The 23,554-nt window shown below is 45.0% G+C and overlaps 2 protein-coding genes and 14 non-coding genes across 20 annotated transcripts in view; 5 read left to right on the top strand and 11 right to left on the bottom strand.

Moving 5' to 3' along the window:
* The window catches only part of LOC119891504 (scavenger receptor cysteine-rich type 1 protein M160-like), a 1,270,577-nt gene that overhangs the window by 786,021 nt on the left and 461,002 nt on the right, over window positions 1-23,554 (top strand). The gene's annotated exons all lie outside the window — the stretch shown is intronic.
* The window catches only part of cntrl (centriolin), a 91,685-nt gene that overhangs the window by 52,311 nt on the left and 15,820 nt on the right, over window positions 1-23,554 (top strand). The gene's annotated exons all lie outside the window — the stretch shown is intronic.
* trnas-gcu lies at window positions 3,057-3,138 on the bottom strand. Its single transcript has one exon. It is a non-coding gene; the product is annotated as a tRNA-Ser (tRNA).
* Window positions 3,840-3,912, bottom strand: trnaa-agc. Its single transcript has one exon. It is a non-coding gene; the product is annotated as a tRNA-Ala (tRNA).
* On the bottom strand, window positions 7,106-7,187 carry trnas-gcu. The gene has a single exon. It is a non-coding gene; the product is annotated as a tRNA-Ser (tRNA).
* trnaa-agc lies at window positions 7,889-7,961 on the bottom strand. The gene has a single exon. It is a non-coding gene; the product is annotated as a tRNA-Ala (tRNA).
* Window positions 11,155-11,236, bottom strand: trnas-gcu. The gene has a single exon. It is a non-coding gene; the product is annotated as a tRNA-Ser (tRNA).
* On the bottom strand, window positions 11,938-12,010 carry trnaa-agc. The gene has a single exon. It is a non-coding gene; the product is annotated as a tRNA-Ala (tRNA).
* Window positions 15,204-15,285, bottom strand: trnas-gcu. The gene has a single exon. It is a non-coding gene; the product is annotated as a tRNA-Ser (tRNA).
* trnaa-agc lies at window positions 15,413-15,485 on the top strand. The gene has a single exon. It is a non-coding gene; the product is annotated as a tRNA-Ala (tRNA).
* On the bottom strand, window positions 16,029-16,101 carry trnaa-agc. Its single transcript has one exon. It is a non-coding gene; the product is annotated as a tRNA-Ala (tRNA).
* On the bottom strand, window positions 19,295-19,376 carry trnas-gcu. The gene has a single exon. It is a non-coding gene; the product is annotated as a tRNA-Ser (tRNA).
* On the top strand, window positions 19,504-19,576 carry trnaa-agc. Its single transcript has one exon. It is a non-coding gene; the product is annotated as a tRNA-Ala (tRNA).
* Window positions 20,117-20,189, bottom strand: trnaa-agc. Its single transcript has one exon. It is a non-coding gene; the product is annotated as a tRNA-Ala (tRNA).
* trnas-gcu lies at window positions 22,492-22,573 on the bottom strand. Its single transcript has one exon. It is a non-coding gene; the product is annotated as a tRNA-Ser (tRNA).
* trnaa-agc lies at window positions 22,701-22,773 on the top strand. The gene has a single exon. It is a non-coding gene; the product is annotated as a tRNA-Ala (tRNA).

Below are 23,554 nucleotides of genomic sequence, written 5' to 3'. Positions count from 1 at the left end.
CCGCAAAACTTGACTGATTCCTATTTAGTAGATAAGGTCAGAGAAAATCTTGTTCATGACAATACCTGTGGACTTGTACTTGAGTAAAGCTTTGGGTGCAGGACTTTCACTTGATGGAGTTTTAAGTATTTTTACTTTCACCTATTCAGTAGACTTCCTGCAATTCTGATAACACAAGTGTAGGGCTGTGCAATATGACGATATCTATCGTTTGGCGATAGAGAAACTTCTATCATTTATAATTATGCTCTATCGTGTACATTGTTCTGTCACAAATTCCACACTTTATAATATTGTGGTGAGGGAATGGCGATATGCATCAACGTGACGTTAGCTTTACGTTGGAATTCGACATCTATCAAATGTCCAACGTAAAACTAAAATCCAACTTGAAACTAACTTCACCGTCCGTTCTTCCACACGGGCCGGTGTGGCAGGGAAGAAATTTGCTTTAGAAATAATGGACAACCCTATCCAGCAGTGCCAGCAGTGATGTGTGTGTCAGTCAGGTAACGTTAAATGACCTGCCCGCGGACACACAGCTTACTTCATAGTTCACCAAGACATGCTGTTGTTGTGACGTTAGCTGTAGCAGCAGGAGAGTTCTCAGTATCTGGAGCTGCTGTCTCGTCTTCTCATGTTAGCTTTGCAGCAGCAAGTAGCGTCAGTTTGCTAACCCACAACCTAGCTAACATTAGTTACTTTACTTGCTGTGTTGTTGTTCACTCTATCTATGGTATTTGTCAAGTTACCTCACCTTTACAATGCAGAGAAATATCTCAAGTTCTAGTTGGAAACGTCATATTTCATTGAATTTACTAGAAATTTGGGGATATGAATTTTTTGTCATATCGCACAGAACCTACACGAGCGCATGCTGAGAAAGGGCAGAGAAGAAAGGGTTAAATGTCTCCTGGAGAATGCGGGCATCGATCCCGCTACCTCTCGCATGCGAAGCAAGCGCTCTACCATTTGAGCTAATTCCCCTACAGAGACAAAGAGCAGTTCATGTAAAATGAAATGTATGTGTTGAGGAGTAAACACTTCTGTTGGCTTTAAGGTTGCATCTTCTCTGCAAACAGTTGAATTATTAGGGCCCGAGCACAAACCGTGCGAGGTCCCGATTGAAACTGAAGGGATTGTTTTTATGCAAAGTAACCTCTATTTTGGGGGCCTAAAAAAAGGGTTGAAAGTCTCCTGGAGAATGCGGGGATCGCTCCCGCTAGCTCTCGCATGCGAAGCGAGCGACGCTACCATTTGAGCTAATTCCCCGGCATAACTAGGTCCGTTCTTCCACACGTGTTGTGGGGAAGACATTTGCATTACAAACAATGGACGAGCCACACAACCCTGTCCAGCAGTGCCAGCAGTGATGTGTGTGTCAGTCAGGTAACGTTAAATGACTGATATCGGGCAGGTGATCGATTTTCGCTGTTCTAGCTGTAGCTACGCCGTATAGTATAAATGCCTGTCTACGCACGTAGACTACGCCCGTAGACAGGCATTTATACTTGTGCGTCCGTGTGTCCGTCAGTCTGCAATTACACCCCGAAACGCTAGTCAGCAGTAGTGCTACAGCGTCCACTGTGTTGACCCCAATGGATTTCTAGTCCATCGCCTTAACCACTCGGCCACGACAACTTACTTTGTGCTCCATCTGTGTGGAATGCTGTGTGGAATTTTATTGAACTTAATATGGAGAACCAGGCAGGTGATGTTTATAGTTGACTATGCTCATAAGAGGACCAGTGAGGACATGGGGCTGGTGGCAGAAGACCCTGTTGGAATAGGGATGGGCCAAAGAACCAGCCCATCCGTTGGACTCAGGAGGACAGTGCCACGCCAGTTGTGACACTGGTCTGGCGTATCGCATCTTCCTCTTCACAATACCCCATAGATTTTCTATAGGGTTAAGGTCAGGCGAGTTTGCTGGCCAATTAAGAACAGGGATACCATGGTCCTTAAACCAGGTACTGGTAGCTTTGGCACTGTGTGCAGGTGCCAAGTCCTGTTGGAAAATGAAATCTGCATCTCCATAAAGTTGGTCAGCAGCAGGAAGCATGAAGTGCTCTAAAACTTCCTGGTAGTCGGCTGCGTTGACCTTGGACCTCAGAAAACACAGTGGACCAACACCGGCAGATGACATGGCACCCCAAACCATCACTGACTGTGGAAACTTTACACTGGACGTCAAGCAATGTGGATTCTGTGCCTCTCCTCTCTTCCTCCAGACTCTGGGACCTTGATTTCCAAAGGAAATGCAAAATTTACTTTCATCAGAGAACATAACTTTGGACCACTCAGCAGCAGTCCAGTCCTTTTTGTCTTTGGCCCAGGCGAGACGCTTCTGACGTTGTGTCTTGTTCAAGAGTGGCTTGACACAAGGAATGCGACAGCTGAAACCCATGTCTTGCATACGTCGTGGCGGTTCTTGAAGCTCTGATTCCAGCTGCAGTCCACTCTTTGTGAATCTCATTTTTGAATGGGGTTTGTTTCACAATCCTCTCCATGGAGCGGTTATCCCTATTGCTGGTACACTTTTTTCTACCACATCTTTGCCTTCCCTTCGCCTCTCTATTAATGTGCTTGGACACAGAGCTCTGTGAACAGCCAGCCTCTTTAGCGATGACCTTTTGTGTCTTGCCCTCCTTGTGCAAGGTGTCAATGGTCGTCTTTTGGACCGCTGTCAAGTCAGCAGTCTTCCCCATGATTGTGTAGAAGTAGACTGAGAGACCATTTAAAGGCCTTTGCAGGTGTTTTGTGTTAATTAGCTGATTAGAGTGTGGCACCAGGTGTCTTCAATATTGAACCTTTTCACAATATTCAAATTTTCCGAGATACTGATTTGGGGGTTTTCATTAGTTGTCAGTTATAATCATCAAAATTAAAAGGAATGAACACTTGAAATATATCAGTATGTGTGGAATGTATGTATACATTATACAAGTTTCACTTTTTGAATGGAATTACTGAAATAAATCAACTTTTTGAGGATATTCTAATTTTATGACCAGCACCTGTATTTGTGACATGGCAGACTAAAGTAAACTATACTGCGACGAGGATGGGATTCGAACCCACGCGTGCAGAGCACAATGGATTAGCAGTCCATCGCCTTAACCACTCGGCCACCTCGTCTGCTGCGCGCTTGTTTTTGCAGTGAAAGTCGAATTCAGGCCACTTACAGTTGGTTTTGTGTAGTTTTGGAACGGCGTGGTATGGAGGGGAGGCAGAGGGGACGAGTGAGTTGTCTTCCCCTCACACAGGGGAATTAGCTCAAATGGTAGAGCGCTCACTTAGTTCTTGTGTCTCGTCTGGAGTCCAAGACCACAATGAGGCTCTTTGCACCACCTCAACTGAGAACTGCCTGAAGACAACCAGTGGGTGGTTCTTCACAGTTTTGTCTTGTGTCTTTTCCTGGAGAATTTCCCGGTCACCTCCCAGGATTGTTTCATATGCCATAGTGAATTCCTTTTCCTTCACTCAAGCTCTGTGGAATACAGAAAACAGGGAAATTATAGAAAGTAGTGTAACCATACTCCTTAGTACACTTGTAATCAATGAAACATTTGATGTTTTATTGAAATGTCATGTGACATAGAATGTAACAAAACAGACTTTTACAGTTAAAGTCAAAGCCAGGTCCCTTTACGGGGTGTCTTAAAGAGGCTTTGTATGTCCGCTGCAATGGCGAGACTTGGAGCGGAGGGCACATTAATTGTCAGAGAAATGAATGAGTTGTGTAAAGACTCTGCACTCTGACAAACTGTTTTGCTTCTGTACCCAGAATAGTTAATAGTCACTGATCTTCATCAGAGAAGAAAGGGTTAAAAGCCTCCTGGAGAATGCGGGCATCGATCCCGCTACCTCTCGCATGCTAAGCGAGCGCTCTACCATTTGAGCTAATCCCCCTTCACGTTGAAGGATGCTCCACCAGAGAGCTGTGTTCTGACCATCAGTCTCTCCCTCCTGCAGACTGTGAACGTGGCTCTCCTGGAAAGTTTGTGTCTCAGAAAACAGACGAGCTCAAATGTTTCTAGACTGTTTCTCCGCAAAACTTGACAGATTCCTATTTAGTAGATAAGGTCAGAGAAAATCTTGTTCATGACAATACCTGTGGACTTGTACTTGAGTAAAGCTTTGGGTGCAGGACTTTCACTTGATGGAGTTTTAAGTATTTTTACTTTCACCTATTCAGTAGACTTCCTGCAATTCTGATAACACAAGTGTAGGGCTGTGCAATATGACGATATCTATCGTTTGGCGATAGAGAAACTTCTATCATTTATAATTATGCTCTATCGTTTACATTGTTCTGTCACAAATTCCACACTTTATAATATTGTGGTGAGGGAATGGCGATATGCATCAACGTGACGTTAGCTTTACGTTGGAATTCGACATCTATCAAATGTCCAACGTAAAACTAAAATCCAACTTGAAACTAACTTCACCGTCCGTTCTTCCACACGGGCCGGTGTGGCAGGGAAGAAATTTGCTTTAGAAATAATGGACAACCCTATCCAGCAGTGCCAGCAGTGATGTGTGTGTCAGTCAGGTAACGTTAAATGACCTGCCCGCGGACACACAGCTTACTTCATAGTTCACCAAGACATGCTGTTGTTGTGACGTTAGCTGTAGCAGCAGGAGAGTTCTCAGTATCTGGAGCTGCTGTCTCGTCTTCTCATGTTAGCTTTGCAGCAGCAAGTAGCGTCAGTTTGCTAACCCACAACCTAGCTAACATTAGTTACTTTACTTGCTGTGTTGTTGTTCACTCTATCTATGGTATTTGTCAAGTTACCTCACCTTTACAATGCAGAGAAATATCTCAAGTTCTAGTTGGAAACGTCATATTTCATTGAATTTACTAGAAATTTGGGGATATGAATTTTTTGTCATATCGCACAGAACCTACACGAGCGCATGCTGAGAAAGGGCAGAGAAGAAAGGGTTAAATGTCTCCTGGAGAATGCGGGCATCGATCCCGCTACCTCTCGCATGCGAAGCAAGCGCTCTACCATTTGAGCTAATTCCCCTACAGAGACAAAGAGCAGTTCATGTAAAATGAAATGTATGTGTTGAGGAGTAAACACTTCTGTTGGCTTTAAGGTTGCATCTTCTCTGCAAACAGTTGAATTATTAGGGCCCGAGCACAAACCGTGCGAGGTCCCGATTGAAACTGAAGGGATTGTTTTTATGCAAAGTAACCTCTATTTTGGGGGCCTAAAAAAAGGGTTGAAAGTCTCCTGGAGAATGCGGGGATCGCTCCCGCTAGCTCTCGCATGCGAAGCGAGCGACGCTACCATTTGAGCTAATTCCCCGGCATAACTAGGTCCGTTCTTCCACACGTGTTGTGGGGAAGACATTTGCATTACAAACAATGGACGAGCCACACAACCCTGTCCAGCAGTGCCAGCAGTGATGTGTGTGTCAGTCAGGTAACGTTAAATGACTGATATCGGGCAGGTGATCGATTTTCGCTGTTCTAGCTGTAGCTACGCCGTATAGTATAAATGCCTGTCTACGCACGTAGACTACGCCCGTAGACAGGCATTTATACTTGTGCGTCCGTGTGTCCGTCAGTCTGCAATTACACCCCGAAACGCTAGTCAGCAGTAGTGCTACAGCGTCCACTGTGTTGACCCCAATGGATTTCTAGTCCATCGCCTTAACCACTCGGCCACGACAACTTACTTTGTGCTCCATCTGTGTGGAATGCTGTGTGGAATTTTATTGAACTTAATATGGAGAACCAGGCAGGTGATGTTTATAGTTGACTATGCTCATAAGAGGACCAGTGAGGACATGGGGCTGGTGGCAGAAGACCCTGTTGGAATAGGGATGGGCCAAAGAACCAGCCCATCCGTTGGACTCAGGAGGACAGTGCCACGCCAGTTGTGACACTGGTCTGGCGTATCGCATCTTCCTCTTCACAATACCCCATAGATTTTCTATAGGGTTAAGGTCAGGCGAGTTTGCTGGCCAATTAAGAACAGGGATACCATGGTCCTTAAACCAGGTACTGGTAGCTTTGGCACTGTGTGCAGGTGCCAAGTCCTGTTGGAAAATGAAATCTGCATCTCCATAAAGTTGGTCAGCAGCAGGAAGCATGAAGTGCTCTAAAACTTCCTGGTAGTCGGCTGCGTTGACCTTGGACCTCAGAAAACACAGTGGACCAACACCGGCAGATGACATGGCACCCCAAACCATCACTGACTGTGGAAACTTTACACTGGACGTCAAGCAATGTGGATTCTGTGCCTCTCCTCTCTTCCTCCAGACTCTGGGACCTTGATTTCCAAAGGAAATGCAAAATTTACTTTCATCAGAGAACATAACTTTGGACCACTCAGCAGCAGTCCAGTCCTTTTTGTCTTTGGCCCAGGCGAGACGCTTCTGACGTTGTGTCTTGTTCAAGAGTGGCTTGACACAAGGAATGCGACAGCTGAAACCCATGTCTTGCATACGTCGTGGCGGTTCTTGAAGCTCTGATTCCAGCTGCAGTCCACTCTTTGTGAATCTCATTTTTGAATGGGGTTTGTTTCACAATCCTCTCCATGGAGCGGTTATCCCTATTGCTGGTACACTTTTTTCTACCACATCTTTGCCTTCCCTTCGCCTCTCTATTAATGTGCTTGGACACAGAGCTCTGTGAACAGCCAGCCTCTTTAGCGATGACCTTTTGTGTCTTGCCCTCCTTGTGCAAGGTGTCAATGGTCGTCTTTTGGACCGCTGTCAAGTCAGCAGTCTTCCCCATGATTGTGTAGAAGTAGACTGAGAGACCATTTAAAGGCCTTTGCAGGTGTTTTGTGTTAATTAGCTGATTAGAGTGTGGCACCAGGTGTCTTCAATATTGAACCTTTTCACAATATTCAAATTTTCCGAGATACTGATTTGGGGGTTTTCATTAGTTGTCAGTTATAATCATCAAAATTAAAAGGAATGAACACTTGAAATATATCAGTATGTGTGGAATGTATGTATACATTATACAAGTTTCACTTTTTGAATGGAATTACTGAAATAAATCAACTTTTTGAGGATATTCTAATTTTATGACCAGCACCTGTATTTGTGACATGGCAGACTAAAGTAAACTATACTGCGACGAGGATGGGATTCGAACCCACGCGTGCAGAGCACAATGGATTAGCAGTCCATCGCCTTAACCACTCGGCCACCTCGTCTGCTGCGCGCTTGTTTTTGCAGTGAAAGTCGAATTCAGGCCACTTACAGTTGGTTTTGTGTAGTTTTGGAACGGCGTGGTATGGAGGGGAGGCAGAGGGGACGAGTGAGTTGTCTTCCCCTCACACAGGGGAATTAGCTCAAATGGTAGAGCGCTCACTTAGTTCTTGTGTCTCGTCTGGAGTCCAAGACCACAATGAGGCTCTTTGCACCACCTCAACTGAGAACTGCCTGAAGACAACCAGTGGGTGGTTCTTCACAGTTTTGTCTTGTGTCTTTTCCTGGAGAATTTCCCGGTCACCTCCCAGGATTGTTTCATATGCCATAGTGAATTCCTTTTCCTTCACTCAAGCTCTGTGGAATACAGAAAACAGGGAAATTATAGAAAGTAGTGTAACCATACTCCTTAGTACACTTGTAATCAATGAAACATTTGATGTTTTATTGAAATGTCATGTGACATAGAATGTAACAAAACAGACTTTTACAGTTAAAGTCAAAGCCAGGTCCCTTTACGGGGTGTCTTAAAGAGGCTTTGTATGTCCGCTGCAATGGCGAGACTTGGAGCGGAGGGCACATTAATTGTCAGAGAAATGAATGAGTTGTGTAAAGACTCTGCACTCTGACAAACTGTTTTGCTTCTGTACCCAGAATAGTTAATAGTCACTGATCTTCATCAGAGAAGAAAGGGTTAAAAGCCTCCTGGAGAATGCGGGCATCGATCCCGCTACCTCTCGCATGCTAAGCGAGCGCTCTACCATTTGAGCTAATCCCCCTTCACGTTGAAGGATGCTCCACCAGAGAGCTGTGTTCTGACCATCAGTCTCTCCCTCCTGCAGACTGTGAACGTGGCTCTCCTGGAAAGTTTGTGTCTCAGAAAACAGACGAGCTCAAATGTTTCTAGACTGTTTCTCCGCAAAACTTGACTGATTCCTATTTAGTAGATAAGGTCAGAGAAAATCTTGTTCATGACAATACCTGTGGACTTGTACTTGAGTAAAGCTTTGGGTGCAGGACTTTCACTTGATGGAGTTTTAAGTATTTTTACTTTCACCTATTCAGTAGACTTCCTGCAATTCTGATAACACAAGTGTAGGGCTGTGCAATATGACGATATCTATCGTTTGGCGATAGAGAAACTTCTATCATTTATAATTATGCTCTATCGTTTACATTGTTCTGTCACAAATTCCACACTTTATAATATTGTGGTGAGGGAATGGCGATATGCATCAACGTGACGTTAGCTTTACGTTGGAATTCGACATCTATCAAATGTCCAACGTAAAACTAAAATCCAACTTGAAACTAACTTCACCGTCCGTTCTTCCACACGGGCCGGTGTGGCAGGGAAGAAATTTGCTTTAGAAATAATGGACAACCCTATCCAGCAGTGCCAGCAGTGATGTGTGTGTCAGTCAGGTAACGTTAAATGACCTGCCCGCGGACACACAGCTTACTTCATAGTTCACCAAGACATGCTGTTGTTGTGACGTTAGCTGTAGCAGCAGGAGAGTTCTCAGTATCTGGAGCTGCTGTCTCGTCTTCTCATGTTAGCTTTGCAGCAGCAAGTAGCGTCAGTTTGCTAACCCACAACCTAGCTAACATTAGTTACTTTACTTGCTGTGTTGTTGTTCACTCTATCTATGGTATTTGTCAAGTTACCTCACCTTTACAATGCAGAGAAATATCTCAAGTTCTAGTTGGAAACGTCATATTTCATTGAATTTACTAGAAATTTGGGGATATGAATTTTTTGTCATATCGCACAGAACCTACACGAGCGCATGCTGAGAAAGGGCAGAGAAGAAAGGGTTAAATGTCTCCTGGAGAATGCGGGCATCGATCCCGCTACCTCTCGCATGCGAAGCAAGCGCTCTACCATTTGAGCTAATTCCCCTACAGAGACAAAGAGCAGTTCATGTAAAATGAAATGTATGTGTTGAGGAGTAAACACTTCTGTTGGCTTTAAGGTTGCATCTTCTCTGCAAACAGTTGAATTATTAGGGCCCGAGCACAAACCGTGCGAGGTCCCGATTGAAACTGAAGGGATTGTTTTTATGCAAAGTAACCTCTATTTTGGGGGCCTAAAAAAAGGGTTGAAAGTCTCCTGGAGAATGCGGGGATCGCTCCCGCTAGCTCTCGCATGCGAAGCGAGCGACGCTACCATTTGAGCTAATTCCCCGGCATAACTAGGTCCGTTCTTCCACACGTGTTGTGGGGAAGACATTTGCATTACAAACAATGGACGAGCCACACAACCCTGTCCAGCAGTGCCAGCAGTGATGTGTGTGTCAGTCAGGTAACGTTAAATGACTGATATCGGGCAGGTGATCGATTTTCGCTGTTCTAGCTGTAGCTACGCCGTATAGTATAAATGCCTGTCTACGCACGTAGACTACGCCCGTAGACAGGCATTTATACTTGTGCGTCCGTGTGTCCGTCAGTCTGCAATTACACCCCGAAACGCTAGTCAGCAGTAGTGCTACAGCGTCCACTGTGTTGACCCCAATGGATTTCTAGTCCATCGCCTTAACCACTCGGCCACGACAACTTACTTTGTGCTCCATCTGTGTGGAATGCTGTGTGGAATTTTATTGAACTTAATATGGAGAACCAGGCAGGTGATGTTTATAGTTGACTATGCTCATAAGAGGACCAGTGAGGACATGGGGCTGGTGGCAGAAGACCCTGTTGGAATAGGGATGGGCCAAAGAACCAGCCCATCCGTTGGACTCAGGAGGACAGTGCCACGCCAGTTGTGACACTGGTCTGGCGTATCGCATCTTCCTCTTCACAATACCCCATAGATTTTCTATAGGGTTAAGGTCAGGCGAGTTTGCTGGCCAATTAAGAACAGGGATACCATGGTCCTTAAACCAGGTACTGGTAGCTTTGGCACTGTGTGCAGGTGCCAAGTCCTGTTGGAAAATGAAATCTGCATCTCCATAAAGTTGGTCAGCAGCAGGAAGCATGAAGTGCTCTAAAACTTCCTGGTAGTCGGCTGCGTTGACCTTGGACCTCAGAAAACACAGTGGACCAACACCGGCAGATGACATGGCACCCCAAACCATCACTGACTGTGGAAACTTTACACTGGACGTCAAGCAATGTGGATTCTGTGCCTCTCCTCTCTTCCTCCAGACTCTGGGACCTTGATTTCCAAAGGAAATGCAAAATTTACTTTCATCAGAGAACATAACTTTGGACCACTCAGCAGCAGTCCAGTCCTTTTTGTCTTTGGCCCAGGCGAGACGCTTCTGACGTTGTGTCTTGTTCAAGAGTGGCTTGACACAAGGAATGCGACAGCTGAAACCCATGTCTTGCATACGTCGTGGCGGTTCTTGAAGCTCTGATTCCAGCTGCAGTCCACTCTTTGTGAATCTCATTTTTGAATGGGGTTTGTTTCACAATCCTCTCCATGGAGCGGTTATCCCTATTGCTGGTACACTTTTTTCTACCACATCTTTGCCTTCCCTTCGCCTCTCTATTAATGTGCTTGGACACAGAGCTCTGTGAACAGCCAGCCTCTTTAGCGATGACCTTTTGTGTCTTGCCCTCCTTGTGCAAGGTGTCAATGGTCGTCTTTTGGACCGCTGTCAAGTCAGCAGTCTTCCCCATGATTGTGTAGAAGTAGACTGAGAGACCATTTAAAGGCCTTTGCAGGTGTTTTGTGTTAATTAGCTGATTAGAGTGTGGCACCAGGTGTCTTCAATATTGAACCTTTTCACAATATTCAAATTTTCCGAGATACTGATTTGGGGGTTTTCATTAGTTGTCAGTTATAATCATCAAAATTAAAAGGAATGAACACTTGAAATATATCAGTATGTGTGGAATGTATGTATACATTATACAAGTTTCACTTTTTGAATGGAATTACTGAAATAAATCAACTTTTTGAGGATATTCTAATTTTATGACCAGCACCTGTATTTGTGACATGGCAGACTAAAGTAAACTATACTGCGACGAGGATGGGATTCGAACCCACGCGTGCAGAGCACAATGGATTAGCAGTCCATCGCCTTAACCACTCGGCCACCTCGTCTGCTGCGCGCTTGTTTTTGCAGTGAAAGTCGAATTCAGGCCACTTACAGTTGGTTTTGTGTAGTTTTGGAACGGCGTGGTATGGAGGGGAGGCAGAGGGGACGAGTGAGTTGTCTTCCCCTCACACAGGGGAATTAGCTCAAATGGTAGAGCGCTCACTTAGTTCTTGTGTCTCGTCTGGAGTCCAAGACCACAATGAGGCTCTTTGCACCACCTCAACTGAGAACTGCCTGAAGACAACCAGTGGGTGGTTCTTCACAGTTTTGTCTTGTGTCTTTTCCTGGAGAATTTCCCGGTCACCTCCCAGGATTGTTTCATATGCCATAGTGAATTCCTTTTCCTTCACTCAAGCTCTGTGGAATACAGAAAACAGGGAAATTATAGAAAGTAGTGTAACCATACTCCTTAGTACACTTGTAATCAATGAAACATTTGATGTTTTATTGAAATGTCATGTGACATAGAATGTAACAAAACAGACTTTTACAGTTAAAGTCAAAGCCAGGTCCCTTTACGGGGTGTCTTAAAGAGGCTTTGTATGTCCGCTGCAATGGCGAGACTTGGAGCGGAGGGCACATTAATTGTCAGAGAAATGAATGAGTTGTGTAAAGACTCTGCACTCTGACAAACTGTTTTGCTTCTGTACCCAGAATAGTTAATAGTCACTGATCTTCATCAGAGAAGAAAGGGTTAAAAGCCTCCTGGAGAATGCGGGCATCGATCCCGCTACCTCTCGCATGCTAAGCGAGCGCTCTACCATTTGAGCTAATCCCCCTTCACGTTGAAGGATGCTCCACCAGAGAGCTGTGTTCTGACCATCAGTCTCTCCCTCCTGCAGACTGTGAACGTGGCTCTCCTGGAAAGTTTGTGTCTCAGAAAACAGACGAGCTCAAATGTTTCTAGACTGTTTCTCCGCAAAACTTGACTGATTCCTATTTAGTAGATAAGGTCAGAGAAAATCTTGTTCATGACAATACCTGTGGACTTGTACTTGAGTAAAGCTTTGGGTGCAGGACTTTCACTTGATGGAGTTTTAAGTATTTTTACTTTCACCTATTCAGTAGACTTCCTGCAATTCTGATAACACAAGTGTAGGGCTGTGCAATATGACGATATCTATCGTTTGGCGATAGAGAAACTTCTATCATTTATAATTATGCTCTATCGTTTACATTGTTCTGTCACAAATTCCACACTTTATAATATTGTGGTGAGGGAATGGCGATATGCATCAACGTGACGTTAGCTTTACGTTGGAATTCGACATCTATCAAATGTCCAACGTAAAACTAAAATCCAACTTGAAACTAACTTCACCGTCCGTTCTTCCACACGGGCCGGTGTGGCAGGGAAGAAATTTGCTTTAGAAATAATGGACAACCCTATCCAGCAGTGCCAGCAGTGATGTGTGTGTCAGTCAGGTAACGTTAAATGACCTGCCCGCGGACACACAGCTTACTTCATAGTTCACCAAGACATGCTGTTGTTGTGACGTTAGCTGTAGCAGCAGGAGAGTTCTCAGTATCTGGAGCTGCTGTCTCGTCTTCTCATGTTAGCTTTGCAGCAGCAAGTAGCGTCAGTTTGCTAACCCACAACCTAGCTAACATTAGTTACTTTACTTGCTGTGTTGTTGTTCACTCTATCTATGGTATTTGTCAAGTTACCTCACCTTTACAATGCAGAGAAATATCTCAAGTTCTAGTTGGAAACGTCATATTTCATTGAATTTACTAGAAATTTGGGGATATGAATTTTTTGTCATATCGCACAGAACCTACACGAGCGCATGCTGAGAAAGGGCAGAGAAGAAAGGGTTAAATGTCTCCTGGAGAATGCGGGCATCGATCCCGCTACCTCTCGCATGCGAAGCAAGCGCTCTACCATTTGAGCTAATTCCCCTACAGAGACAAAGAGCAGTTCATGTAAAATGAAATGTATGTGTTGAGGAGTAAACACTTCTGTTGGCTTTAAGGTTGCATCTTCTCTGCAAACAGTTGAATTATTAGGGCCCGAGCACAAACCGTGCGAGGTCCCGATTGAAACTGAAGGGATTGTTTTTATGCAAAGTAACCTCTATTTTGGGGGCCTAAAAAAAGGGTTGAAAGTCTCCTGGAGAATGCGGGGATCGCTCCCGCTAGCTCTCGCATGCGAAGCGAGCGACGCTACCATTTGAGCTAATTCCCCGGCATAACTAGGTCCGTTCTTCCACACGTGTTGTGGGGAAGACATTTGCATTACAAACAATGGACGAGCCACACAACCCTGTCCAGCAGTGCCAGCAGTGATGTGTGTGTCAGTCAGGTAACGTTAAATGACTGATATCGGGCAGGTGATCGATTTTCGCTGTTCTAGCTGTAGCTACGCCGTATAGTATAAATGCCTGTCTACGCACGTAGACTACGCCCGTAGACAGGCATTTATACTTGTGCGTCCGTGTGTCCGTCAGTCTGCAATTACACCCCGAAACGCTAGTCAGCAGTAGTGCTACAGCGTCCACTGTGTTGACCCCAATGGATTTCTAGTCCATCGCCTTAACCACTCGGCCACGACAACTTACTTTGTGCTCCATCTGTGTGGAATGCTGTGTGGAATTTTATTGAACTTAATATGGAGAACCAGGCAGGTGATGTTTATAGTTGACTATGCTCATAAGAGGACCAGTGAGGACATGGGGCTGGTGGCAGAAGACCCTGTTGGAATAGGGATGGGCCAAAGAACCAGCCCATCCGTTGGACTCAGGAGGACAGTGCCACGCCAGTTGTGACACTGGTCTGGCGTATCGCATCTTCCTCTTCACAATACCCCATAGATTTTCTATAGGGTTAAGGTCAGGCGAGTTTGCTGGCCAATTAAGAACAGGGATACCATGGTCCTTAAACCAGGTACTGGTAGCTTTGGCACTGTGTGCAGGTGCCAAGTCCTGTTGGAAAATGAAATCTGCATCTCCATAAAGTTGGTCAGCAGCAGGAAGCATGAAGTGCTCTAAAACTTCCTGGTAGTCGGCTGCGTTGACCTTGGACCTCAGAAAACACAGTGGACCAACACCGGCAGATGACATGGCACCCCAAACCATCACTGACTGTGGAAACTTTACACTGGACGTCAAGCAATGTGGATTCTGTGCCTCTCCTCTCTTCCTCCAGACTCTGGGACCTTGATTTCCAAAGGAAATGCAAAATTTACTTTCATCAGAGAACATAACTTTGGACCACTCAGCAGCAGTCCAGTCCTTTTTGTCTTTGGCCCAGGCGAGACGCTTCTGACGTTGTGTCTTGTTCAAGAGTGGCTTGACACAAGGAATGCGACAGCTGAAACCCATGTCTTGCATACGTCGTGGCGGTTCTTGAAGCTCTGATTCCAGCTGCAGTCCACTCTTTGTGAATCTCATTTTTGAATGGGGTTTGTTTCACAATCCTCTCCATGGAGCGGTTATCCCTATTGCTGGTACACTTTTTTCTACCACATCTTTGCCTTCCCTTCGCCTCTCTATTAATGTGCTTGGACACAGAGCTCTGTGAACAGCCAGCCTCTTTAGCGATGACCTTTTGTGTCTTGCCCTCCTTGTGCAAGGTGTCAATGGTCGTCTTTTGGACCGCTGTCAAGTCAGCAGTCTTCCCCATGATTGTGTAGAAGTAGACTGAGAGACCATTTAAAGGCCTTTGCAGGTGTTTTGTGTTAATTAGCTGATTAGAGTGTGGCACCAGGTGTCTTCAATATTGAACCTTTTCACAATATTCAAATTTTCCGAGATACTGATTTGGGGGTTTTCATTAGTTGTCAGTTATAATCATCAAAATTAAAAGGAATGAACACTTGAAATATATCAGTATGTGTGGAATGTATGTATACATTATACAAGTTTCACTTTTTGAATGGAATTACTGAAATAAATCAACTTTTTGAGGATATTCTAATTTTATGACCAGCACCTGTATTTGTGACATGGCAGACTAAAGTAAACTATACTGCGACGAGGATGGGATTCGAACCCACGCGTGCAGAGCACAATGGATTAGCAGTCCATCGCCTTAACCACTCGGCCACCTCGTCTGCTGCGCGCTTGTTTTTGCAGTGAAAGTCGAATTCAGGCCACTTACAGTTGGTTTTGTGTAGTTTTGGAACGGCGTGGTATGGAGGGGAGGCAGAGGGGACGAGTGAGTTGTCTTCCCCTCACACAGGGGAATTAGCTCAAATGGTAGAGCGCTCGCTTAGCATGCGAGAGGTAGCGGGATCGACGCCCGCATTCTCCACTAGTTCTTGTGTCTCGTCTGGAGTCCAAGACCACAATGAGGCTCTTTGCACCACCTCAACTGAGAACTGCCTGAAGACAACCAGTGGGTGGTTCTTCACAGTTTTGTCTTGTGTCTTTTCCTGGAGAATTTCCCGGTCACCTCCCAGGATTGTTTCATATGCCATAGTGAATTCCTTTTCCTTCACTCAAGCTCTGTGGAATACAGAAAACAGGGAAATTATAGAAAGTAGTGTAACCATACTCCTTAGTACACTTGTAATCAATGAAACATTTGATGTTTTATTGAAATGTCATGTGACATAGAATGTAACAAAACAGACTTTTACAGTTAAAGTCAAAGCCAGGTCCCTTTACGGGGTGTCTTAAAGAGGCTTTGTATGTCCGCTGCAATGGCGAGACTTGGAGCGGAGGGCACATTAATTGTCAGAGAAATGAATGAGTTGTGTAAAGACTCTGCACTCTGACAAACTGTTTTGCTTCTGTACCCAGAATAGTTAATAGTCACTGATCTTCATCAGAGAAGAAAGGGTTAAAAGCCTCCTGGAGAATGCGGGCATCGATCCCGCTACCTCTCGCATGCTAAGCGAGCGCTCTACCATTTGAGCTAATCCCCCTTCACGTTGAAGGATGCTCCACCAGAGAGCTGTGTTCTGACCATCAGTCTCTCCCTCCTGCAGACTGTGAACGTGGCTCTCCTGGAAAGTTTGTGTCTCAGAAAACAGACGAGCTCAAATGTTTCTAGACTGTTTCTCCGCAAAACTTGACTGATTCCTATTTAGTAGATAAGGTCAGAGAAAATCTTGTTCATGACAATACCTGTGGACTTGTACTTGAGTAAAGCTTTGGGTGCAGGACTTTCACTTGATGGAGTTTTAAGTATTTTTACTTTCACCTATTCAGTAGACTTCCTGCAATTCTGATAACACAAGTGTAGGGCTGTGCAATATGACGATATCTATCGTTTGGCGATAGAGAAACTTCTATCATTTATAATTATGCTCTATCGTTTACATTGTTCTGTCACAAATTCCACACTTTATAATATTGTGGTGAGGGAATGGCGATATGCATCAACGTGACGTTAGCTTTACGTTGGAATTCGACATCTATCAAATGTCCAACGTAAAACTAAAATCCAACTTGAAACTAACTTCACCGTCCGTTCTTCCACACGGGCCGGTGTGGCAGGGAAGAAATTTGCTTTAGAAATAATGGACAACCCTATCCAGCAGTGCCAGCAGTGATGTGTGTGTCAGTCAGGTAACGTTAAATGACCTGCCCGCGGACACACAGCTTACTTCATAGTTCACCAAGACATGCTGTTGTTGTGACGTTAGCTGTAGCAGCAGGAGAGTTCTCAGTATCTGGAGCTGCTGTCTCGTCTTCTCATGTTAGCTTTGCAGCAGCAAGTAGCGTCAGTTTGCTAACCCACAACCTAGCTAACATTAGTTACTTTACTTGCTGTGTTGTTGTTCACTCTATCTATGGTATTTGTCAAGTTACCTCACCTTTACAATGCAGAGAAATATCTCAAGTTCTAGTTGGAAACGTCATATTTCATTGAATTTACTAGAAATTTGGGGATATGAATTTTTTGTCATATCGCACAGAACCTACACGAGCGCATGCTGAGAAAGGGCAGAGAAGAAAGGGTTAAATGTCTCCTGGAGAATGCGGGCATCGATCCCGCTACCTCTCGCATGCGAAGCAAGCGCTCTACCATTTGAGCTAATTCCCCTACAGAGACAAAGAGCAGTTCATGTAAAATGAAATGTATGTGTTGAGGAGTAAACACTTCTGTTGGCTTTAAGGTTGCATCTTCTCTGCAAACAGTTGAATTATTAGGGCCCGAGCACAAACCGTGCGAGGTCCCGATTGAAACTGAAGGGATTGTTTTTATGCAAAGTAACCTCTATTTTGGGGGCCTAAAAAAAGGGTTGAAAGTCTCCTGGAGAATGCGGGGATCGCTCCCGCTAGCTCTCGCATGCGAAGCGAGCGACGCTACCATTTGAGCTAATTCCCCGGCATAACTAGGTCCGTTCTTCCACACGTGTTGTGGGGAAGACATTTGCATTACAAACAATGGACGAGCCACACAACCCTGTCCAGCAGTGCCAGCAGTGATGTGTGTGTCAGTCAGGTAACGTTAAATGACTGATATCGGGCAGGTGATCGATTTTCGCTGTTCTAGCTGTAGCTACGCCGTATAGTATAAATGCCTGTCTACGCACGTAGACTACGCCCGTAGACAGGCATTTATACTTGTGCGTCCGTGTGTCCGTCAGTCTGCAATTACACCCCGAAACGCTAGTCAGCAGTAGTGCTACAGCGTCCACTGTGTTGACCCCAATGGATTTCTAGTCCATCGCCTTAACCACTCGGCCACGACAACTTACTTTGTGCTCCATCTGTGTGGAATGCTGTGTGGAATTTTATTGAACTTAATATGGAGAACCAGGCAGGTGATGTTTATAGTTGACTATGCTCATAAGAGGACCAGTGAGGACATGGGGCTGGTGGCAGAAGACCCTGTTGGAATAGGGATGGGCCAAAGAACCAGCCCATCCGTTGGACTCAGGAGGACAGTGCCACGCCAGTTGTGACACTGGTCTGGCGTATCGCATCTTCCTCTTCACAATACCCCATAGATTTTCTATAGGGTTAAGGTCAGGCGAGTTTGCTGGCCAATTAAGAACAGGGATACCATGGTCCTTAAACCAGGTACTGGTAGCTTTGGCACTGTGTGCAGGTGCCAAGTCCTGTTGGAAAATGAAATCTGCATCTCCATAAAGTTGGTCAGCAGCAGGAAGCATGAAGTGCTCTAAAACTTCCTGGTAGTCGGCTGCGTTGACCTTGGACCTCAGAAAACACAGTGGACCAACACCGGCAGATGACATGGCACCCCAAACCATCACTGACTGTGGAAACTTTACACTGGACGTCAAGCAATGTGGATTCTGTGCCTCTCCTCTCTTCCTCCAGACTCTGGGACCTTGATTTCCAAAGGAAATGCAAAATTTACTTTCATCAGAGAACATAACTTTGGACCACTCAGCAGCAGTCCAGTCCTTTTTGTCTTTGGCCCAGGCGAGACGCTTCTGACGTTGTGTCTTGTTCAAGAGTGGCTTGACACAAGGAATGCGACAGCTGAAACCCATGTCTTGCATACGTCGTGGCGGTTCTTGAAGCTCTGATTCCAGCTGCAGTCCACTCTTTGTGAATCTCATTTTTGAATGGGGTTTGTTTCACAATCCTCTCCATGGAGCGGTTATCCCTATTGCTGGTACACTTTTTTCTACCACATCTTTGCCTTCCCTTCGCCTCTCTATTAATGTGCTTGGACACAGAGCTCTGTGAACAGCCAGCCTCTTTAGCGATGACCTTTTGTGTCTTGCCCTCCTTGTGCAAGGTGTCAATGGTCGTCTTTTGGACCGCTGTCAAGTCAGCAGTCTTCCCCATGATTGTGTAGAAGTAGACTGAGAGACCATTTAAAGGCCTTTGCAGGTGTTTTGTGTTAATTAGCTGATTAGAGTGTGGCACCAGGTGTCTTCAATATTGAACCTTTTCACAATATTCAAATTTTCCGAGATACTGATTTGGGGGTTTTCATTAGTTGTCAGTTATAATCATCAAAATTAAAAGGAATGAACACTTGAAATATATCAGTATGTGTGGAATGTATGTATACATTATACAAGTTTCACTTTTTGAATGGAATTACTGAAATAAATCAACTTTTTGAGGATATTCTAATTTTATGACCAGCACCTGTATTTGTGACATGGCAGACTAAAGTAAACTATACTGCGACGAGGATGGGATTCGAACCCACGCGTGCAGAGCACAATGGATTAGCAGTCCATCGCCTTAACCACTCGGCCACCTCGTCTGCTGCGCGCTTGTTTTTGCAGTGAAAGTCGAATTCAGGCCACTTACAGTTGGTTTTGTGTAGTTTTGGAACGGCGTGGTATGGAGGGGAGGCAGAGGGGACGAGTGAGTTGTCTTCCCCTCACACAGGGGAATTAGCTCAAATGGTAGAGCGCTCGCTTAGCATGCGAGAGGTAGCGGGATCGACGCCCGCATTCTCCAATAGTTCTTGTGTCTCGTCTGGAGTCCAAGACCACAATGAGGCTCTTTGCACCACCTCAACTGAGAACTGCCTGAAGACAACCAGTGGGTGGTTCTTCACAGTTTTGTCTTGTGTCTTTTCCTGGAGAATTTCCCGGTCACCTCCCAGGATTGTTTCATATGCCATAGTGAATTCCTTTTCCTTCACTCAAGCTCTGTGGAATACAGAAAACAGGGAAATTATAGAAAGTAGTGTAACCATACTCCTTAGTACACTTGTAATCAATGAAACATTTGATGTTTTATTGAAATGTCATGTGACATAGAATGTAAAACAGACTTTTACAGTTAAAGTCAAAGCCAGGTCCCTTTACGGGGTGTCTTAAAGAGGCTTTGTATGTCCGCTGCAATGGCGAGACTTGGAGCGGAGGGCACATTAATTGTCAGAGAAATGAATGAGTTGTGTAAAGACTCTGCACTCTGACAAACTGTTTTGCTTCTGTACCCAGAATAGTTAATAGTCACTGATCTTCATCAGAGAAGAAAGGGTTAAAAGCCTCCTGGAGAATGCGGGCATCGATCCCGCTACCTCTCGCATGCTAAGCGAGCGCTCTACCATTTGAGCTAATCCCCCTTCACGTTGAAGGATGCTCCACCAGAGAGCTGTGTTCTGACCATCAGTCTCTCCCTCCTGCAGACTGTGAACGTGGCTCTCCTGGAAAGTTTGTGTCTCAGAAAACAGACGAGCTCAAATGTTTCTAGACTGTTTCTCCGCAAAACTTGACTGATTCCTATTTAGTAGATAAGGTCAGAGAAAATCTTGTTCATGACAATACCTGTGGACTTGTACTTGAGTAAAGCTTTGGGTGCAGGACTTTCACTTGATGGAGTTTTAAGTATTTTTACTTTCACCTATTCAGTAGACTTCCTGCAATTCTGATAACACAAGTGTAGGGCTGTGCAATATGACGATATCTATCGTTTGGCGATAGAGAAACTTCTATCATTTATAATTATGCTCTATCGTTTACATTGTTCTGTCACAAATTCCACACTTTATAATATTGTGGTGAGGGAATGGCGATATGCATCAACGTGACGTTAGCTTTACGTTGGAATTCGACATCTATCAAATGTCCAACGTAAAACTAAAATCCAACTTGAAACTAACTTCACCGTCCGTTCTTCCACACGGGCCGGTGTGGCAGGGAAGAAATTTGCTTTAGAAATAATGGACAACCCTATCCAGCAGTGCCAGCAGTGATGTGTGTGTCAGTCAGGTAACGTTAAATGACTGATATCGGGCAGGTGATCGATTTTCGCTGTTCTAGCTGTAGCTACGCCGTATAGTATAAATGCCTGTCTACGCACGTAGACTACGCCCGTAGACAGGCATTTATACTTGTGCGTCCGTGTGTCCGTCAGTCTGCAATTACACCCCGAAACGCTAGTCAGCAGTAGTGCTACAGCGTCCACTGTGTTGACCCCAATGGATTTCTAGTCCATCGCCTTAACCACTCGGCCACGACAACTTACTTTGTGCTCCATCTGTGTGGAATGCTGTGTGGAATTTTATTGAACTTAATATGGAGAACCAGGCAGGTGATGTTTATAGTTGACTATGCTCATAAGAGGACCAGTGAGGACATGGGGCTGGTGGCAGAAGACCCTGTTGGAATAGGGATGGGCCAAAGAACCAGCCCATCCGTTGGACTCAGGAGGACAGTGCCACGCCAGTTGTGACACGGGTCTGGCGTATCGCATCTTCCTCTTCACAATACCCCATAGATTTTCTATAGGGTTAAGGTCAGGCGAGTTTGCTGGCCAATTAAGAACAGGGATACCATGGTCCTTAAACCAGGTACTGGTAGCTTTGGCACTGTGTGCAGGTGCCAAGTCCTGTTGGAAAATGAAATCTGCATCTCCATAAAGTTGGTCAGCAGCAGGAAGCATGAAGTGCTCTAAAACTTCCTGGTAGTCGGCTGCGTTGACCTTGGACCTCAGAAAACACAGTGGACCAACACCGGCAGATGACATGGCACCCCAAACCATCACTGACTGTGGAAACTTTACACTGGACGTCAAGCAATGTGGATTCTGTGCCTCTCCTCTCTTCCTCCAGACTCTGGGACCTTGATTTGCAAAATTTACTTTCATCAGAGAACATAACTTTGGACCACTCAGCAGCAGTCCAGTCCTTTTTGTCTTTGGCCCAGGCGAGACGCTTCTGACGTTGTGTCTTGTTCAAGAGTGGCTTGACACAAGGAATGCGACAGCTGAAACCCATGTCTTGCATACGTCGTGGCGGTTCTTGAAGCTCTGATTCCAGCTGCAGTCCACTCTTTGTGAATCTCATTTTTGAATGGGGTTTGTTTCACAATCCTCTCCATGGAGCGGTTATCCCTATTGCTGGTACACTTTTTTCTACCACATCTTTGCCTTCCCTTCGCCTCTCTATTAATGTGCTTGGACACAGAGCTCTGTGAACAGCCAGCCTCTTTAGCGATGACCTTTTGTGTCTTGCCCTCCTTGTGCAAGGTGTCAATGGTCGTCTTTTGGACCGCTGTCAAGTCAGCAGTCTTCCCCATGATTGTGTAGAAGTAGACTGAGAGACCATTTAAAGGCCTTTGCAGGTGTTTTGTGTTAATTAGCTGATTAGAGTGTGGCACCAGGTGTCTTCAATATTGAACCTTTTCACAATATTCAAATTTTCCGAGATACTGATTTGGGGGTTTTCATTAGTTGTCAGTTATAATCATCAAAATTAAAAGGAATGAACACTTGAAATATATCAGTATGTGTGGAATGTATGTATACATTATACAAGTTTCACTTTTTGAATGGAATTACTGAAATAAATCAACTTTTTGAGGATATTCTAATTTTATGACCAGCACCTGTATTTGTGACATGGCAGACTAAAGTAAACTATACTGCGACGAGGATGGGATGCGAACCCACGCGTGCAGAACACAATGGATTAGCAGTCCATCGCCTTAACCACTCGGCCACCTCGTCTGCTGCGCGCTTGTTTTTGCAGTGAAAGTCGAATTCAGGCCACTTACAGTTGGTTTTGTGTAGTTTTGGAACGGCGTGGTATGGAGGGGAGGCAGAGGGGACGAGTGAGTTGTCTTCCCCTCACACAGGGGAATTAGCTCAAATGGTAGAGCGCTCGCTTAGCATGCGAGAGGTAGCGGGATCGACGCCCGCATTCTCCAATAGTTCTTGTGTCTCGTCTGGAGTCCAAGACCACAATGAGGCTCTTTGCACCACCTCAACTGAGAACTGCCTGAAGACAACCAGTGGGTGGTTCTTCACAGTTGTGTCTTTTCCTGGAGAATTTCCCGGTCACCTCCTAGGATTGTTTCATATGCCATAGTGAATTCCTTTTCCTTCACTCAAGCTCTGTGGAATACAGAAAACAGGGAAATTATAGAAAGTAGTGTAACCATACTCCTTAGTACACTTGTAATCAATGAAACATTAGATGTTTTATTGAAATGTCATGTGACATAGAATGTAACAAAACAGACTTTTACAGTTAAAGTCAAAGCCAGGTCCCTTTACGGGGTGTCTTAAAGAGGCTTTGAATGTCTGCTGCAATGGCGAGACTTGGAGGGGAGGGCACATTAATTGTCAGAGAAATGAATGAGTTGTGTAAAGACTGTCCACTCTGACAAACTGTTTTGCTTCTGTACCCAGAATAGTTAATAGTCACTGATCTTCATCAGAGAAGAAAGGGTTAAAAGCCTCCTGGAGAATGCGGGCATCGATCCCGCTACCGCTCGCATGCTAAGCAAGCGCTCTACCATTTGAGATACTTCCCCTACAGAGACAAAGAGCAGTTTATGTAAAATGAAATGTATGTGTTGAGGAGTAAACACTTCTGTTGGCTTTAAGGTTGCATCTTCTCTGCAAACAGTTGAATTATTAGGGTCCGAGCACAAACCGTCCGAGGTCCCGATTGAAACTGAAGGGATTGTTTTTATGCAAAGTAAC

The sequence above is a fragment of the Micropterus salmoides genome, unplaced genomic scaffold, assembly GCF_014851395.1.
Source record: "Micropterus salmoides isolate LMB-PRFRI ecotype aquatic unplaced genomic scaffold, ASM1485139v1 Ms_hic_scaffold_7, whole genome shotgun sequence".
In the NCBI taxonomy this organism is placed as follows: domain Eukaryota; kingdom Metazoa; phylum Chordata; class Actinopteri; order Centrarchiformes; family Centrarchidae; genus Micropterus; species Micropterus salmoides.
The sequence above is the reverse complement of the archived record's forward strand: the minus strand, read 5'-3'. Positions and strand labels throughout refer to the sequence as shown.